Source organism: Phyllobates terribilis, unplaced genomic scaffold (genome assembly GCF_046119375.1).
Source record: "Phyllobates terribilis strain yellow unplaced genomic scaffold, ASM4611937v1 Scaffold_2569__1_contigs__length_123049, whole genome shotgun sequence".
Lineage (NCBI taxonomy): Eukaryota > Metazoa > Chordata > Amphibia > Anura > Dendrobatidae > Phyllobates > Phyllobates terribilis.
Window position 1 is genome coordinate 32,951 of NW_027365326.1, and position 20,964 is coordinate 53,914.

Consider the following 20,964-nt stretch of genomic DNA (forward strand, 5'->3'; position numbering starts at 1 on the left):
ACACTCCCATGGTCCTCCATATAGTATACTGCACTCTTCATAGTCCTCCACACAATATATTGTAGCCCCCATGGTCCTGCATGCAGTATAATGCAGCCCCCATAGGGCATAGTGCGGCCCTCATAGGGCAAAGTGCAGCCACAGTCCTCCAGTAATATGTGCACCACATTTAAATGAATACACACTCACCGATCCTTGCACCCCCGCTGCTTCAGTCTCTGCAGCGCGTCTCCTCAGCTCCACTGCCTGACCCAGTGGTGCGGTGAAGTGACGTCATCGCGCCGCTGCGTCAGATGCAGAGGGGGAATGATGGGAGAGGCAGGACCGGTTTTAGAGAAAGTGGGGCCCTAAGCAAAAGTTTACAATGGGGCCACAAATGCTCACCATCACACTCACAGATTTTGGTTGTATTTACATGCTCTGAGCACAGGCCATTAAACGGGCGTGATTGACAATACTGAAGTCGTTCTATACTCTTTCCCCGGCCTTTTTACACCGACTGAGGAAGAATGATGGGGACAGAACAATCACTAATAGATCAATCTGTCCCCATACACATCATGTTATCAGCAGCACATCTGCAGCTTACACCCGGCAATGTGCTGCTGAGAACAATGATGTTTGTTCTGCCATAAACAATCCAATCACCCGATGAATGAGCAGCATTTTGCTTGTTCGTTGGATGATTGCCGATATATTTACACCTATGAGCGCTCGTCTGTGCAGCCGGGATTTATAAATGTGGAAGCTATACACACACAAACACATACACACACAGTGTCACATACTGCCACTGTGTCTATACCTGCCCATCTACATATACTATTAGCATACATACAAGTTAGAGTAATGCAATAAAATCTATAACCAAACATGCGCACACACGTACACGGCACACACACATAACACACATGTACATGGCACACACTTATACACGGCACAAACATACACATACATATGCAGCAGAACAAATGCTCAGCAGATACACACATTACACACAGCACATGTCTGCAGGACAACACATGTTCATATAAACACATACAGCTATCTCACAGACAGCACCCACCTCACATACACACTGCTTTATACTGCAGGAGCAGCACAGCACACAGGTGGGCACAGGAGCACTGATGTGGCAGCTCAGGTTGGTAGATGCCGGTCTCTGGCTCCCCTCCCCCAGAGGTCCGTGCAGGAGGACAGGAGCACGCTCCTCTTTCATTCCAGGCCCTCATCAAAGGTCCTGAAGCTCCCCAGACTGCAAGACCTGAGGTGACATCATGGTCACATGACAAGTCACATGATCGTGATGTCACTACAGGTCCTCAACCAGTCTCCATCAGAAGCTTCACTGACAATGCTATTATCAGTGAAGCTCCTGCTGTAGACAGTGGGGGCATGATGAGGGGAGGGCCCAATGCGGGGGGTGGGGCTCCAATGACATCGGGCCCTCCCGGCTCACAGGCCCCATAGCAGTGGTGTCGTGGTCTGCAGCCATTGGTGGTACTCCACTGAGTATAGGTTATAGATTACTGCAATACACAGGAAGCGGGGGTAGTGAGTGTTACATGTATATAAGACTAGAAATCGTATCATAAAATATTCTGTGTGATCAGGTGATAATAAATACTAAACATATATATTATACGGATATTAGTCCCATATACAAAGTTTAATGAATTAGACTAAAAATAACCATGATAGTAGATGGAGAAAAGGGGGAATAAATACTAAGTGATTATTAATACATTTATTGAAATTGTGAAAATTAATAGTGAATGTTTATATAAATATATAAAAATGCAGTGACATGTGAACAATAAATAAAGGTTCAGTGACATGAAAAAATATATAAAATATAAGAAAATTACAGTGACGTGAACAATGAATAAAGGAAGGGAAAAAAAAGGAGGAGAGGGGCGGTGAGAGGAGGGGGAAAAGGTGAACGTGAGGAAAAACTAAAAAGATAATATTAATACATATATACATGATATCATAACATTGTAATTCTTTTATTAATATCCATACGTGTACTCTCTTAGTGTTTACACTATATTATAAAGAATAATACAGACATCAGCTGTTATACATTATACACACTGTCATATATCTGTATATACATACAATGTGTATAACAGTATATCAAATGTCAGTCATATATTATCCTGTATGTGTGAGGGCCTGTGCACACGTTGCAGATTGTCACAGATTTTCTGCACAGATTTGTCATAAAACCTGAAGGGTTTACATCACGTCACTTACATCTATATTAAGCTGCCTCGTTATTTAGTCCATCACTCAAGGACTTTTAATATATTTATCTCTTAATTACTGCTACCCTAAATGCTGTAACTATATTAATGCTTTAATGATTGCACATGCACTTTATAATCCATTTGGATTGTGATATATATATATGTGTGTATGTATGTATGTATATGTATATATATATATATATATATATATATATATATATATATATATATATACACAAAAAAATGGAGGCAGCACTCAATCGTGGAGTCAAAAATAGTTATTTTAATAGCCCATGTGGCTGTGGCAACGTTTCAGTGTCAAGCTGGAGACCTTTCTCAAGCAAATAACAGGTGCTCTGTGCAAAATATTAAAAGCAGCTCAAATACATTCAGTATTTTATCAGCAGGAGATTAACACTACATCTCGTGTACCGGTCAGGATAATCTGTGTAACACAGGAGGCTGCCAGTGAGGGGTGTGGGCGGATTATACATCGAGCAGAAGACTTAGCTCTGCTACATCTACATCAGAATTTTTAATACGATATATAAAATGTGCCACTCACAGTAACATGGAACGAGTCACTGGGCCAACCTGATAACTACCAGAAATATAGCTCAGAGACCGTCCTTGTGTATATGAACATTTTTTAGTTTATTGATCAACCCTGCAGTATGGAGATCAAAAACCTTTTTGGATAGATTCTATAACAGTAGGACAGTAGATGGACAGGGATCAATGTAACAACCCTGTATCAAACAGACACCCTCTGAAATATAGATTTTTTTATAGGTATAAATAACCAAGATAATCACTGAGCATGTACTCAAAGACCACACATTTACCTAGTATCCAAGAGTTCATGAAGATAAAAGTGACATAAGAAGGTGATTGTACATAGTGTAGTCTGAGTGCAGACCAGACACAATTATCACAATTCAATTATATAAAAGAAGAAAATGGAATTTTCTCACCCATTCTTTCTTTGTTTTCAAGGGATGAGATTAATGTCCAGAGATACCTTTTGAACACAAGGTGGGCTGACCCTATTTAATCCCTGTCAGCTCACAATATTACTGACTCCACAACTCCTGCCCTTACAAGGACAATCCACAGCTAGCCCTGTATGGAGACCCTGCGCTTTCCCTTTTTCATGTCCCTACGCGTTTCATCCAAGTAGAATCCTCAGGGGACTATCTTGTATCCAGGGTATTAAAGTGCTAGGTGCATAGAATCAACATGGGTCCCTCCACTCTCTATCCTAATCTGCAGAGAGTGGGATGCAGAACAGGGTCTGTATAAATACCTCTCAGTGTGTGAGATTAATTGGTAGTGTCATATGGCTTACCTATAGACATCCCCCTTGTAGGTGTCACCTCCCTGATCCCTTCTAAGATACCATGCTTCCACATGTAGGTGCTTCAACGCAGCATCCGGTGTGTGCGCCACTACTTCCTGAACCTGTGGATCGCATGAAACTCCTCCCACTTCCGGTTTCGCGAACAGCTGTTCCGCGTCACACAGCCGCCTGAATGCAGTCGCTGCGCTCCTCCCACATCAGCTCCGAGGTCAGAGGCGCACATAGCGGTGCCTTGCTGATCTGCGTCCCCACGTCACCTCCGGAGTATGAGCTGCACATTCTGCACTCCACCACTACGCAAATATAGAGGCACATCCTCAATGTCCATTGCTTCAATTTCAGAGCGTGGAACGCATACTCTGCGCTCAAAAATCATAATCATGCACCGAGTCATACAAACAATTCCAAAATGACAATGACAATTCACCATGTCATGAGAATGTTGTGATTAACTAATTTATTTGATGCAGTAAATTATGATTGCGTATAATCAGTGACATTTATTTATTTATTACATAGGTTATTGAGTAAACCGGACAATAGGGTGGAGATAGAAGGGAGGGGTGCGAAATATTTACTTTTATTACAAAACGAGGTGCCTTTTTGGTGAGCCATAAAGAAAGCCACATTTATCATGACCTTATTTGATACACTATCCATAGATCGAGTGGCAAGCATGACTGCGCTCCTCAGTGTCTCTGAAGGATGGCACGCTGGATGGCAGCGTGCTGCTACCATCCAGCCTGCCATCTCAATGCCGTCCCAGCGTGGGAGAATTCTCCTGCTCAAGCGGTGACGTCATTTGCCGGCACCGCATGAGCAGGAGAAGTCTCCCACGCTGTCAGTGACGTGCATGACGTGAGCTGAGTTCATTGGACATGAACTCGGCTCATCTGAATGCCGTCACAGCCAGACACTGAGGAGCTTCACTGAGGAGCTTCTCAGTGTCTGCGGCATGGCAAGCTGGATGGCAGCGTTCTGCTGCGATCCAGACTGTCATGTCAATGTAGCAGAGCTGAAGCCGTCCTGGCAACCATGGAAAGGTAAGGCTGAGGTTGTATTATTATTTTACTTTTATAACAGAAGACATTGGCTTCAGCTGGAATGGGCGTGACGGTAAGTAAAGTTTAATTTAGAACATTAAAGAATTGTGTCTTTATTTCAATTAAAGGACTTTATTCTGGTTGTTTGTGGGTTTTTTTTACTTTCACCATGGGGTTAGTAATGGGGGTGTCTTATAGACACCTCTCCATTACTAACCTGGGCTTGATGTCAGCTGGCATTATAAGCTGACATCAACCCCAACCCTATTACCCCACTGCCACCACTACAGGGCAGTGGGAAGAGGAGGCTAAGTGCCAGAATTGGCGCATCCTATGGATGCGCCATTTCTGGGGCGGCTGACGGCAGGTGTTTCTAGCCTGGGAGGGGGCCATATTCATGGCACCCTTCCTGCTCTATTAATATCAGCCCCCAGCTGTCTGCCTAGCCTTTGCTAGCTATTAAAATAGGGGGGACGCCACGTAATTTCTTTTTTGGGTCCCCCATTTTAATAGCTAGTGTAACGGGTCTGAGAGGCGGAACCTCTGAGCTACTATACAAGGGGGCGGTCCTTGTAAGGGAGCGGGTGGCGACCAGGCAGGCAGTCACAGCAGGTGACCGGGACAGTCTCTAGAAGAACGGGCAGGAGGTCATGGCAAGTGACCGGGGCAGTCTCTGGATGAACGGGCAGATGGTCACGGCAAGTGACCGGGGCAGTCTCTGGGTGAACGGGCAGATGGTCACGGCAAGTGACCGGGGCAGTCTCTGGGTAAAGGGTTGGTACGACCTGTGGCGGCTGATGGTAGACGTGAGCTCCCAGGTGAGCAGGCGAGAGTCTCTGGATAAACGGGTGGTCACAGCATGTGACGGCGGAGCCTCCAGGAAGACCAACAGACAGGCGGCAGATGAGCGCTCCCAGGTGAGCGGGCAGAAGTCTCTGGACAGGCGGGTGGTCACAGCACGTGACGGCAGAGCCTCCAGGTAGGCTAGCAGACAGGCAGCAGATGAGCGCTCCCAGGTGAGCGGGCAGGAGTCACTGGACAGGCAGGTGGTCACAGCACGTGACGGCGGAGCCTCCAGGTAGGCTAGCAGGCAGGTAGCAGATGTGCGCTTCCAGGTGAGCGGGCAAGCTGGTCCATAGACAGACTGACAAGAGTTGGAAGGCAGACCGTCGGACCTCAGGCAAGCAGGCAGGTAGTTGATGTGCGCTCCCAGGTGAGCGGGCAAGCTGGTCCTTAGACAGACTGACAGGAGTTGTAAGGCAGACCGTCGGACCTCAGGCTAGCAGGCAGGTAGCAGAATATCAGGCAGGAATAAGACAGCAAGCTGGCAGGAATCTGGCAGGTAACTGGCAACGGGACCTGAGGGCTGAAGCAGAGTAGCGAACAGTGCAACAACATTGCTCGGGCACCTCCATTTTGGAGGAGGTGCCTTATATATGGTGAAGTTCTCCGGCCATTGGCCGGGGACTCCTTAGGACGGCGCGCGCGGCCCCTTTAAGAGGGAGGAAGAGCGCGCGCGCACTAAGCACAGTGGCCGGGAAGGAGCGCGCGCTGCCAGCAGAGCGGGAGGAGGACGCCGGGCACGGAGCAGAGAGGTGAGGGGAACAGCGTCCCTGCCTAGCAGAGGGCAGGGACGCCGGCGCTACAGTACCCCCCCCCCTTTAGGCCCCCCCTTTTTTAGGCCAGACAGAAATTTAGCAAGGATGAGCGGGGCATGGATGTTCTCCCGGGGCTCCCACGTTCTCTCCTCAGGACCAAACCCCTTCCAATCTACTAGAAAAAAGGTCTTTCCTCTTACCCTTTTGGTGGCAAGAATGTTCTCTACCTCAAACTCGTCCTCAGCAGAAACCGGAGCAGGAGGCGTACCTGTAGACTTGGAAAAATAGTTAAGTACCACAGGTTTGAGGAGAGATACATGGAAGGAGTTAGGGATCCGTAAGTTGGCCGGGAGTTTCAATTTATAGGCCACCGGGTTGATCTGACTGATGACCTCCAGAGGACCGATGAACCGAGACCCTAACTTGTAAGAAGGTATCTTGAGTCGGACATATTTAGATGAGAGCCAGACTTTATCTCCAGGACGAAATTGTGGAGGATCCAGGCGTTTTTTGTCAGCATGTCTTTTCATCCGTTCGGACGACTGAAGGAGTGCGGATCGGGTACTCTCCCAAATGGAGGAAAATTTGCTAACGAGAGATTCCGCAGCTGGGTTGTCCACAGAGGTGGAGACAGGAAAAGGAATCCGAGGATGCTGACCGAAGACTACAAAAAACGGGGATTTGGAGGAGGATTCGCTCTCGTGATTGTTATAAGAGAACTCGGCCCATGGTAGGAGATCCACCCAGTCTGAATGATGGGCATTAACGAAGTGCCGGAGGTAACTGGTCAGGTTCTGATTGATCCGCTCCACTTGACCATTGGACTGTGGGTGGTAAGCGGAAGAGAAGTCCAGGGTGACGTCTAGCAGTTTACAAGTGGCTCTCCAGAAGCGTGAGGTGAACTGTACCCCACGATCCGACACGATGTGGAGGGGCAGGCCATGAAGACGAAAGATGTGACGAATAAAGTCTTTAGCTAGCTCGGGTGCAGACGGGAGGCCTGGCAGGGGAACGAAATGAGCCATCTTGGAGAAGCGGTCAGCGACCACCCAAATGACCGTACAACCGGCAGAGACTGGGAGGTCAGTTATAAAGTCCATTGCTATATGCTGCCAGGGGGCAGCAGGTACAGAAAGCGGAAGGAGGCGACCGGCTGGCAGATGTCTCAGAACCTTGTTGCGGGCGCAGGACACACAGGCAGAAACAAAGTCTATTACGTCCTTGTGCAGGGTAGGCCACCAGTAGTGCCGGGTAATAAGCTGGAGGGTCTTTTTCTGACCGGCGTGGCCAGCCAGTTTAGACGAGTGACCCCAGTGAAGGATCTTCTCCCGATCAGGTACTGATACGAACGTCTTTCCGGGAGGGAGACGATTTAGACTCACGGGAGCCACCTGCATTACTCTGGCGGGATCGATGATGTGTTTCGGATCTTCCTCGAGATCAGACACCAGAAAGGATCGAGACAAGGCGTCCGCCTTGACGTTTTTGTCAGCCGGGCGAAAATGAAGAACAAAATCAAAGCGAGCAAAAAACAAGGACCACCGGGCTTGGCGCGGGTTAAGTCTCTGGGCATGCTGGAGGTAAGCCAAGTTCTTGTGGTCAGTGTAAATTATTACCAGGTGAAGAGCCCCCTCGAGCAGGTAACGCCACTCCTCCAATGCCAGTTTGATGGCCAATAACTCTCGGTCTCCTATGGAATAATTGCGCTCTGAGGAGGAGAAGAGTTTAGAGAAGAAGCCGCAAGTTACCATCCTCCCGGAAGATGATTTTTGAGTAAGTACCGCTCCGGCTCCAGAGGAAGAGGCGTCAACTTCCAGGAAGAACTGCTTGTTGCCGTCCGGGCGATGCAGCACCGGGGCGGAAGAGAAGGCCTGTTTTAAGGAAAGAAAGGCCTCCTCTGCTTCGGGCGGCCACTCTTTGGGATTAGTACCCTTACGGGTGAGCGCGGAAATTGGGGCAGTCCGGGAAGAGAAGTGCGGTATGAAGAGACGGTAGTAGTTGGCGAAGCCCAGGAACCGCTGAATGGCCTTCAACCCCTCCGGTCGAGGCCATTTCTCGATGGCAGACAGTTTCTCTGGATCCATTCGTAGGCCGGTCTGAGAAATAATGTAGCCCAAAAACGGAAGCGAGGTCTGCTCAAAGAGGCACTTCTCGTATTTAGCGAAGAGGTGATTCTGCCTGAGCCTGAGCAGGACCTGACGAACGTCCCTCCGGTGAGTCTGGAGATCCGGAGAGAAGACCAAGATGTCGTCCAGGTACACCACTACGCAGGAGTAGAGAAGGTCCCGGAAGATGTCATTGACCAACTCTTGAAAGACGGCAGGAGCGTTACAGAGACCAAAGGGCATTACCAGATATTCATAGTGGCCGTCCCGGGTGTTGAATGCCGTCTTCCATTCATCCCCCTGACGGATACGAACCAGGTTGTACGCCCCACGGAGGTCCAGTTTGGTGAAGATTCTAGCCCCCCTCAGACGATCAAATAACTCCGGAATGAGCGGAAGGGGGTACTTATTCTTCACCGTGATCTGGTTAAGGCCTCTATAGTCTATACAGGGACGGAGAGAGCCGTCCTTCTTTTTGACGAAAAAGAAGCCTGCTCCCGTCGGGGAGGTAGATTTCCGGATGAATCCCCTGGCCAGATTCTCCTCAATATATTCGGACATCGACCGGGTCTCAGCAGCGGATAATGGATAAATACGCCCACGGGGTGGAGTAGTACCGGGTAACAGGTCGATAGGGCAGTCGTATGGTCTATGAGGGGGTAGTGTCTCTGCCTCCTTTTTATTAAAGACATCAGCATAAGACCAATAAGGAATCGGAAGTCCAGGTAGATTAGCTGGGGTAGGAGAAGGACGGACGGGGTGGACGGGAACCAGACAGGTGTTATGGCAGTCCTGTCCCCAGCGAAGGACTTCTCCGGTCTGCCAGTCAAGCACGGGTGCATGTCTCTGGAGCCAAGGTAGACCTAGCAAGAGGGCGTGAGAGAGTCCAGGCAGAACATGAAAGGAGATACTCTCAGAATGCAGCATTCCCACCTGCAGAGTAATGGATTCGGTGATGAGTTGGATGGGGCGTGGTAAGAGACCCCCATCCACGGCAGCAACAGACAAGGGTACAGCCAGAGGTTTGGTGGGGATGCGGTATTTCTCTACCAGGGACTGTGAAATAAGATTCCCGGCTGCTCCAGAGTCAAGTTGGGCTAGTTCGAAATAACGGTTCACCCCGCAGACGATTGAGACTGACAGCAGCAGAGATGGAGAGGATTTATTCTTGTCTAGGTCGACCTCTCTGAGCGAACCTAGACACAGGCGTTTCCCGACCTCTCCGGGCAGGCACGGATCCGGTGCTCCTTACTGCCACAGTAGAAGCAGCTCCCCTCGGCACGGCGTAAGTCCTGACGGGTTTTGACCATCTTGGTCTGGTCGACCTGCATAGGCTCAGGAGAGTGTACCTGGGGAGAGACGGATTTCTGAAAAGTAGGAGCTAGACGTGGAAACCTCCTCTCACGGGTGACCTCTTTGGCACGCTCCTGGAACCGTAGGTCAATCCGGGTGGCAAGAGTTATTAGGTCATCGAGAGTGGTAGGAATGTCCCGACCGGCAAGTTCATCTTTAATACGGCCGGACAGACCCTCCCAGAAGACGGATACCAGAGCGTCGTTATCCCAGGCCAGCTCCGAGGCAAGGGTACGGAACCGTATGGCATATTGGCCCACGGTGAGACTTCCCTGACGGAGGCGTAGCAGTGATGATGCGGATGAGGTCTTCCGTCCGGGTTCGTCGAAGACTTTCCGGAAAGCCGTGAGAAAGGCAGGCAAGTCGGACACCAGGGGGTCTCCTCTCTCCCATAGAGGATTTAGCCAGGCCAGGGCCTCCCCGGTGAGATGGGACATGATGAAGGCAATTTTGGCCCGGTCGGAGTTAAACTGGTGGGACAGGAGCTCAAAGTGCAGGGTGCACTGATTTATGAAGCCCCGAGCCTGGGCGGAGTCGCCCCCGAAGCGAGGAGGTGCAGAAAGCCGGGGTCCGGGGTAGGATACCATGGTATTAGTGGGCAGCGGAGCTGCCGGATTGCGAGTCATGGCACTGGCGGAGGTTGCTGGCGGAGCAGTCAGAGTGTCCAGGCGAGAATTGACATTCCGCAGGTGACCCAGGATGGACTCCTGTTGGGACCTCTGACGGGACAGTTCATGACACAGGTCCGAGAGCGAGGGAGCTTGGGTGCCACCGGGTTCCATGGCCCGAGCAAACTGTAACGGGTCTGGGAGGCGGAACCTCTGAGCTACTATACAAGGGGGCGGTCCTTGTAAGGGAGCGGGTGGCGACCAGGCAGGCAGTCACAGCAGGTGACTGGGACAGTCTCTAGAAGAACGGGCAGGAGGTCACGGCAAGTGACCGGGGCAGTCTCTGGATGAACGGGCAGATGGTCACGGCAAGTGACCGGGGCAGTCTCTGGGTGAACGGGCAGATGGTCACGGCAAGTGACCGGGGCAGTCTCTGGGTAAAGGGTTGGTACGACCTGTGGCGACTGATGGTAGACGTGAGCTCCCAGGTGAGCAGGCGAGAGTCTCTGGATAAACGGGTGGTCACAGCATGTGACGGCGGAGCCTCCAGGAAGACCAACAGACTGGCGGCAGATGAGCGCTCCCAGGTGAGCGGGCAGAAGTCTCTGGACAGGCGGGTGGTCACAGCACGTGATGGCAGAGCCTCCAGGTAGGCTAGCAGACAGGCAGCAGATGAGCGCTCCCAGGTGAGCGGGCAGGAGTCACTGGACAGGCAGGTGGTCACAGCACGTGACGGCGGAGCCTCCAGGTAGGCTAGCAGGCAGGTAGCAGATGTGCGCTTCCAGGTGAGCGGGCAAGCTGGTCCATAGACAGACTGACAAGAGTTGGAAGGCAGACCGTCGGACCTCAGGCAAGCAGGCAGGTAGTTGATGTGCGCTCCCAGGTGAGCGGGCAAGCTGGTCCTTAGACAGACTGACAGGAGTTGTAAGGCAGACCGTCGGACCTCAGGCTAGCAGGCAGGTAGCAGAATATCAGGCAGGAATAAGACAGCAAGCTGGCAGGAATCTGGCAGGTATCTGGCAGGTAACTGGCAACGGGACCTGAGGGCTGAAGCAGAGTAGTGAACAGTGCAACAACATTGCTCGGGCACCTCCATTTTGGAGGAGGTGCCTTATATATGGTGAAGTCCTCCGGCCATTGGCCGGGGACTCCTTAGGACGGCGCGCACGGCCCCTTTAAGAGGGAGGGAGAGCGCGCGCCCTAAGCACAGTGGCCGGGAAGGAGCGCGCGCTGCCAGCAGAGCGGGAGGAGGACGCCGGGCACGGAGCAGAGAGGTGAGGGGAACAGCGTCCCTGCCTAGCAGAGGGCAGGGACGCCGGCGCTACAGCTAGTAAAGGCTATGTATTCAGCTGGGGGCTGAAATTAGTAGCCGGGGAAGCTCCATGGGTATTACCCCCTTCCCAGGCTTCAAAGATCTGCCCCAGCTGTCTGCTTAACCTCCGCTAAGACTAAAATTATGGGGAGCCCCACGCCAATTTTTTTTTTTAATAAATCCTTTATTTTAACACTAAATGACAAGTACAGTAACCAACACTGTCACTGTACTTATTATATATGTGATTGACATGTTTCTATCTATCTAATCTATGTGTGATGCTCTATTCTTTCTGTTCTAAGTTGTCGGGTACCGGTGTATGCCGCTGCTGAATTGCCGGCTTTTCATGTTTAACTGTGAGCACTGTTCCCATCAATTTGGGCAATCACTGTAATGCCACAACCACCATGGCTGTGACAATATAGTGAGTGGCAGACAATCCCTGCATGATTGGTGCCCTAAATAGCGCCAAACATGCAGGACGGGGACCCAAGCTCCCGCCCGAGGATCTCGAAAGTAGTCGGCGAGCTCCGAGCATCTCGAGTACTGAGATGCTCGGGCGAGTACCGAGCAGTGGCGAGCATGCTCGCTCATCACTACAGCATATTAAAAACACTATTCCCATTATTGGGGAGTGGGTCTCCCATAGTCTTTGTCTATGCCTTCCAAGCAAAAGCTGCCAAAAATTAGGACGGAGGAACTTGCAATGCCCCTTACAAGAGCCATGCAGTACAGCATATTAAAAACATTATTCCCATTATTGGGGAGTGGGTCTCCCATAGTCTTTGCCTATGCCTTTCAAGCAAAAGCTGCCAAAAATTAGGACGGAGGAACTTGCAATGCCCCTTACAAGAGCCATGTAGTACAGCATATTAAAAACATTATTCTCATTATTGGGGAGTGGGTCTCCCATAGTCTTTGCCTATGCCTTTCAAGCAAAAGCTGCCAAAAATTAGGACGGAGGAACTTGCAATGCTGGCAACACGGACCACGGTCACCCTGGTGGTATAGTGGTGGTGGAGGCTAAGGATAAGGAGAAGAGCAAAAAACAGCCGAAATGAGGAAGCGTATACCCATGTGTGGGTGTGAAGCGGTGCATGGGAATACACCTCCCGAAATAACACAGTGGATTTGACTTTATGTTACTCTGCTGTCATTTAGTGGTGATGAGAAGTCTGGCCCAATCCAGCCCTTGTTCATTTTGATAAGGGTCAGCTTGTTAGCATTGTCAGTTGACAGGCGAGTGCGCTGATCAGTTATAATTCCCCCAGTGGCACTAAAAACACACTCCGATAACACGCTAGTGGCAGGGCAGGCCAGGACCTCCAAAGCGTACAGAGTGAGTTCATTCCAAGAGTCCAGCTTGGATACCCAATAATTAAAAGGCACAGAGGAATCACGGAGGACGCTGGTATGGTCGGCAAGGTACATTTATGCATATAGCATTTATGCATACTTTATCGAAGTGCCATAATTTAGCAAAGTGCCCTGGCAGTTAGAAAATGGCATTGCTAATATTCATCTTTCTTCTCTTCTTACAGGTATATATTTTTCACTGCTTGTGTGATCTGTCCTGAAAACTGCCTTGTATCTCCATGCAATGCTCTGCAGCCTATCAATTTCTGGTATATATTTTTCACTGCTTGTGTGATCTGTCCTGAAAACTGCCTTGTATCTCCATGCAATGCTCTGCAGCCTATCAATTTCTGGTATATATTTTTCACTGCTTGTGTGATCTGTCCTGAAAACTGCCTTGTATCTCCATGCAATGCTCTGCAGCCTATCAATTTCTGGTATATATTTTTCACTGCTTGTGTGATCTGTCCTGAAAACTGCCTTGTATCTCCATGCAATGCTCTGCAGCCTATCAATTTCTGGTATATATTTTTCACTGCTCTAGCTTTTTTATTCCATGATACTTAAAGGTCATCACACTTACTTTAAGAGTTTATGATCCATGCCGAGTTAACTAGTCTGTTTTTTTTTTTTTTCCCCTGCACTTTATGGTCTCCTGTTGTCTTTTAAGCTAGTGATTGATTGTTAATGAGTTAAATCTGTGCAGATCTAAGCAGATACGTCCCTATATATTGAGACTTAGTTAATGGGCAGCATTTATGCGGGGGCATTTATGCATATAGTATTTATGCATACTTTATCGAAGTGCCATAATTTAGCAAAGTGCCCTGGCAGTTAGAAAATGGCAGTTGGACAGGGCAGGAGACAGGTAAGACATGCAAGACAAACCAACAAACTTGCTTCCAGGTCATCTTTTTGGCAAACAGTATTCACCATTTGTATCTGTGCCATTTATTTTCTGGTTGCTACAATCATCCACATTCACCGTTCTCCCACAAATGCGGCACACTTCATCCATATTAACCCCTCACTCCTCTCTTCTCCTATGTACAGTTGTCATGCTCTCTTCACAATGTTATACCACGCAGATCCATTCATTCCCACCATACAACGCAGGAAACGCTCTCACAAATCACTCAATCATCTGCTCACTCTCTGTATCTTCCTTCTATTAGTCGCAGGTGATATTTCTCCCAACCCAGGACCCTCCAGTAATAATAACACTAACTCTTTCCCTGTTACATTCAGAAACCCTGCTAATCTCATTAATATTCCCTGCATATCTTCTGTCTCATTCAACTGTGCCCTTTGGAATGCACGCTCAGCTTGTAATAAACTCTCTTACATCCATGACTTTTTCCTCTCTAATTCTCTCAACCTTCTGGCTCTCACTGAAACCTGGATCCAGCAGTCGGACACCACCGCCGCTGCAGCTCTCTCCTATGGTGGCCTACATTTCTCTCATACCCCGCGACCTGACAGCAGATCAGGTGGAGGTGTTGGTCTGCTTCTTTCAACAAAATGTACTTTTCAGGTTATCCCCCCTGTACCCTCCCTTATCTTCCCGTCCTTTGAGGCCCACACAGTCAGACTCTACCGGCCCTTCTCCCTGCGAATGGCGGTTGTCTATCGCCCCCCAGGTCCCCCCCGTCAATTCCTGGATCACTTTGCTGCCTGGCTTACAAATTTTCTATCCTGCGACATCCCCACGATAATCATGGGAGACTTTAACATCCCAATTGGCGATCCTCTTTCCCCATCTGCCACGCATCTTTTATCATTAACCTCCTCCTTCGGCCTTTCACAGCTTGCTAATTCTCCTACACATGAGGACGGGAACACATTGGACCTGATCTTCTCCCGGCTTTGCTCAGTACATGACTTTACTAACTCTCCCCTTCCACTCTCTGACCATAATCTTCTTTCATTCTCTGTCAAGAACTGTGACTCTACTCAAGACACTCCCACCGTCCACACTTATAGAAATTTACGCGCCATTAACACCCACAAATTTATAAAAAGGTTGCAATCATCATTGGCCCCAATCTCCTCCCTCTCATGTCCCGACTCTGCATTGAAGCATTATAACAAAATAATGCTATGCGCCCTGGATGAAGCCGCACCTCCTACACAAAGAACAATTCGGCATAGACGACGACAACCCTGGCACACGCCTCAAACACGTCTTCTCCAGAGGTACTCCAGGTGCGCTGAACGGCTGTGGAGAAAATCAAATCTGCCCGAAGATTTCCTCCACTATAAATTTATGCTGAAAACATATAACTCTGCCCTTCACCTCTCCAAACAAACCTACTTTAACAACCTCATCATCTCACTTTCCAATAATCCTAAACGACTCTTTGACACGTTTCATTCTCTCCTCAATCAAGCAGCACAGGCCCCGACCACCGACCTCAGCGCTGACGATCTGGCTAACTATTTCAAAGAAAAAATTGACCATATCCGACAGGAAATTTTCTCCCAATCCCCAAATGTTATGCATGCTCCCCCCCGCCACATTGTATCTTGCTCATTTTCTGACTTCGAACCAGTCACGGAAGATGAAGTGATCAGGCTCCTTGCATCTTCTCGCCCTACCACCTGCACCAGCGACCCTATTCCCTCACATCTCCTTCAGTCCCTTGCTCCAGCTGTCACCTCTCACCTAACTAAAATTTTCAACCTTTCCCTCTCATCTGGTATCTTTCCCTCTTCTTTTAAACACGCCAGCATACAACCATTACTTAAAAAACCATCCCTCGACCAGAACTGCACGGCCAACTACAGACCTGTTTCCAATCTTCCCTTTATCTCTAAACTCCTGGAACGCCTGGTCCACTCCCGTCTAATCCGCTATCTCTCAGACAACTCTCTTCTTGACCCTTTACAATCTGGTTTCCGCTCTTTACATTCTACTGAAACTGCCCTCACTAAAGTCTCTAATGATCTACTAACAGCTAAATCTAATGGTCACTACTCCCTGCTGATTCTCCTGGATCTCTCTGCAGCATTCGACACTGTGGATCATCAGCTCCTCCTCACTATGCTCCGCACTATTGGCCTCAAGGACACGGTTCTCTCCTGGTTCTCCTCTTATCTCTCTGACCGCTCCTTCTCTGTGTCTTTTGCCGGCTCCTCCTCCTCCCTACTTCCTCTTACTGTCGGGGTTCCTCAAGGATCAGTCCTAGGCCCCCTTCTTTTCTCCTTATACACCGCTCCTATTGGACAAACAATCAGTAGATTCGGTTTTCAGTACCATCTCTATGCTGATGACACCCAATTATACACCTCTGCTCCGGACATCACCCCTGCATTACTACAAAAGACCAGTGATTGTCTTTCTGCTGTGTCTAACATTATGTCCTCCCTCTACCTAAAACTGAATCTGTCAAAAACTGAACTACTCGTCTTTCCTCCCTCCATTAATCTACCTGTGCCCGATATTGCCATCTCCGTTTGTGGCTCAACCATTACTCCCCAGCAACAAGCCCGCTGTCTTGGGGTCATTTTTGATTCAGATCTTTCTTTCACTCCTCACATCAAATCACTCGCTCGTTCATGTCATCTACACCTCAAAAACATCTCAAGAATCAGGACTTTTCTCACCTTTGACTCTGCAAAAACTCTTACTGTCGCTCTTATTCATTCTCGTCTTGACTATTGCAACGCTCTACTAATCGGTCTCCCTCTTACTAAACTCTCCCCTCTCCAATCCGTCCTGAACGCAGCAGCCAGGATCATATTCCTCACCAACCGCTACTCAGATGCCTCTTCCCTGTGCCAGTCATTGCATTGGTTGCCCATCCAATATAGAGTTTGTTTTAAACTTATCACGCTTACCCACAAAGCGCTCCATGCTTCAGTACCCCCCTACATCTCCTCCCTTGTCTCAGTCTACCACCCTACACGTGCCCTCCGTTCTGCAAATGACTTGAAACTAAAATCCTCCATAATCCGAACTTCCCACTCCCGTCTCCAAGATTTCTCGCGTGCTGCGCCAATTCTCTGGAATGCACTACCCAGGACAGTTCGATTAATTCCCAATACCCACAGTTTCAAGCGAACCCTAAAAACACATTTCTTTAGACTGGCGTATCACCTAAACACACTCTGTCCATCCCAGCTTTCCCCCATATTAAAATCTTCTTCAACTTCGGGTTCAAACCAACCATGCACATAAAAGCCTCTGTCAGGACTGCACACATACTGGCTGGCGACCAGTCCATGTATTATTATTTATCCTATTCAGTATATCAAGGCTGCATTATACAATATATGTACTTTTTACCTTTTGTGTCTCCCCCACTTCCTCATAGACTGTAAGCTCACGAGCAGGGCCCTCACTCCTTTCGATATGAGATATGCTTATTCTGTATTGTCTGTATAAGTCTCCCCTAAAATTTGTAAAGTGCTGCGGAATATGTTGGCGCTATAAAAAAATAAACTATTATTATTATTATTATTATTACTCCCTCACCATCTTTTGAAACTTTCCACTCCTTGTGAGAGTACCCCGCGCCTCAGGGCCTGTAAGCTGGGCGGGTCTCAGAAAACTGTCCCAGAACGTTGACAGTGTTCCCCTGCCTCTGCTGGATTGAAGTTGCGTCTCTCTCGCTTGTACGCCTTGGTTGGGCAATGAACTGTGACCTCTGCCGCTAGCGTGTTCAGATGGGAATTTTTTTAACAGTTCTGCAGCAAGGGCCTTCTGGTACTGCCCCATTTTTGTAGACCTCTCCACCTCAGGAATAAGAAGAGTGAAAGATCTCCTTGTAGCGGGGATCTAAAAGTGTCACCAACCAGTAATGACTGTCACATTTTGACAACACGAGGGTCACGGTTAAGGCAGCGTAACATAAAGTCAGCCATGCGTGTCAGACTGGTAACGGGCAAGACTTCTGTGTCCTCACCAAGATGACGACTGACCATGCTCTCCTCCTCCTCCTCCCCCCTGTCCTCAGGCCACCCACGCTGAACCGACGGTATGACAGTTGTACAGGTACTACCGTCTACAGCGCATGATACCAGCTCCTGTTGTTCCTCCTCCTCCTCTCCCTCATTGTCCCCCAATGCACATTGGGCTGAGATGAGGCTGGGCTGTGTGTAATCACCCGCTACGGCTTCTTGATCCATCTCATCATACTCTGGCTGCAATGCCTCCTCTTTAATTCTCTGCAGAGAGCATTGCAAAAGACCGACAAGTGGGATGCTGACGCTAATCATGGCGTCATCGCCACTCACCATCTTGGTGGACTCCTCAAAGTTTGTCAGGATGGTACATATATCAGACATCCAGGTCCACTCCTGAGGTCTTATGTGTGGAGTCTGACCTGAATATCGACGGCCTTGTTGCAGCTGGTACTCCACAACTGCTCTCTTCTGCTCACAAATGCTTTGCAACATGTGGAGGGTAGAGTTCCAACGTGTGGGGACATCACACACCAGTTGGTGTGCCGGAAACTGCAAACGCTGCTGCAACACAGCAAGGGCGGCGGAAGCTGTAGCCAACTTCCGAAAATGAGCTGACAGGTGGTGTACTTTGACGAGCAGATCTGGCAAGGTGGGGTATGATTTAAGAAACCGCTGAACCATGAGGTTAAGTACATGAGCCAGGCATGGTACGTGTGTGATCTCGCCTCAGAGCCGCCACAAGGTTATGGACATTGTCACACACGACCATGCCTGGATGTAGGTTCAGCGGTCTCAGCCACAGATCTGCCTGCTTTTTCACAGCTGTCCAACACTCACAAGCAGTGTGAGGTGTATCACCTAAGCTTATGAGTTTCAGCACAGCCTGTTGCCGCTTGGCTGAGGCAGTACTGCAGTGCTTCCAGCTTGTAACTGATGTGGTGATATCTGAGATGAAGGCTGAACATGAGGAGGAGGAGGAGGATGATGCGCAGGAGCTGTACACTGTGGGGGCAACTCTGACTGACATAGGGCCCGCAATCCCCGGTGTAGGGAGGATGTGTTCCCTCCCAAGGTCCGACTGGGTCCCGGCTTCCACTATGTTTACCCAGTGTGCTGTCAGGGAGATGTACCGTCCCTGGCCACAAGCACTTGTCCACGTGTCCGTTGTCAGGTGGACTCTCCCAGTAATTGCGTTCTTGAGGGCAGGGCAGATGTTTTAGGACACGTGCTTGTGTAGTGCGGGGATGGCACACTGGGCAAAATAGTATTGGCTGGGGACCGAGTACCGAGGGACGGCCACCGCCATAAGGTTGCGGAAGGATTCCATCTCCACCAGCCTAAAAGGCAGCATTTCCAACGCAAGCAGTCATGAAATGTGCGAATTTAGGACTGTATCCTGTGGGGCGTTGGCTGCGAATTTGCGCTTTCCTTCAAAGGTCTGGGATATGGACAATTGAACGCTGCGGTGGGACGTGGACGTTGATGCTGTTTCTTGAGAAACTGCCATAACAAGTGAAGACTAAGAGGAGGGGGCATCTTTACATGCAGTATGGACAGGGGATTGCCTTGCACATACAACAGGGGGTTCTCTTACACGCACAACAGTGGAAGAAGCTGTGGTGACACCCGCTGACACTGGTCGTGGACCCTGGGGCTCGCCCCACAAAGTCGGGTGCTTTGCTGACATGTGCCTGATCATGCTGGTGGTGGTCAGGCTGATAGTTTTGTCACCCCTGCTGATGCTGGCATGGCAGGTGGTACAAATGGCCTTTTTGAGGTTATCAGCAGAGTCTTTAAAAAAAATTCCAGACTCTGGAAGACCTACCAGTTGTACTGGCAACGTCCCTCGTGTTGGTGTTACGGGGAACGGTTGCCCGCCTTCTGTCTGCGGCCACCACACTGCTTCTTCATGCCTGTTGGGGTACTCTGTCTCCCTCTCCCTGTGTGCTGCTGGCCTCGCTCTGCGTGTCCTCCTGCCACGTTGGTTCAGTTACTAGATCATCCACCACCTCCTCCTCTTCCACTTCCACACCACGGTCCTCCTCCTCAGTTCGTGGCAATTGTGTCTCGTCATAGTCCACCTCTTGTGACAAATTGCAAGCGTCGCCTTCCTGTGGCTGTGGCTGTTCAAATATTTGGCCATCGCTACATGGGATCTCCTCTTCCACCACTTCAAGTGGAGCAGGCGAGGGGCCCAAATATGGAAAAGGACCAGTGAACAGCTCTTCAGAGTGTCCAACTGTGGGATCAGTTGCTGTCTGACGACACTCGGCATGGTGGGAGGAAGGAGCATCAGGGTGAGGAGGAGTATGCGGTCGAGACTCACGGCTACTAAGACTTGACCGTGTGGAAGACAGACCGGAGGTGGTGGTGCCCAGGTGACTGGAAGTATTATCTGCTATCCAATTAATAACCTGTTCACACTGATCAGTTCGCAATAGTGGTGTTGTTGTGTGCTTCCCTAGTAATTTGGTCAAGAACTGGGAGTGAGAAGATATGGCTGTTGGTTGTGGCACATTTTCACCTTGGCTACGGCCCCGTCTTCTGCACGCACCATCACCAGAACGTCCAGTTCCAAGTCCCTTGCCAAGCACTTTGCCCGTTGTAAATGAAGTAAAATAGCTTACAATCGCATTATCAATGGCAAAACAGTAATAAAAAGGAGATTAGAACCATGGAAGAGGAAAACCATAGTTCTAGTTCTCTGGCCTACACCAGAATCTTTTAAACAGATATATTTGTGTCTGAACAGTCAGCGAGACACTGAAACTGTTTTTTTTATGTAAAAAAGGCAAAAAGGTGGATTACACCCAGATTTGAACCGTGGAAGAAGAAAACCACAGTTCTAGTTCTCTGGCCTACACCCGAATCTTTTAAACAGATATATTTGTGTCTGAACAGTCAGCAAGACACTCAAACTGTTTTTTTTTATGGAAAAAAGGCAAAAAGGTGGATAACACCCAGATCTGAACCGTGGAAGAGGAAAACCACGGTTTTAATTTCCTGGTGTATACCAGAATTTTTAAAATAGATATATTTGTGTCTGAACAGTCAGTGAGACACTCA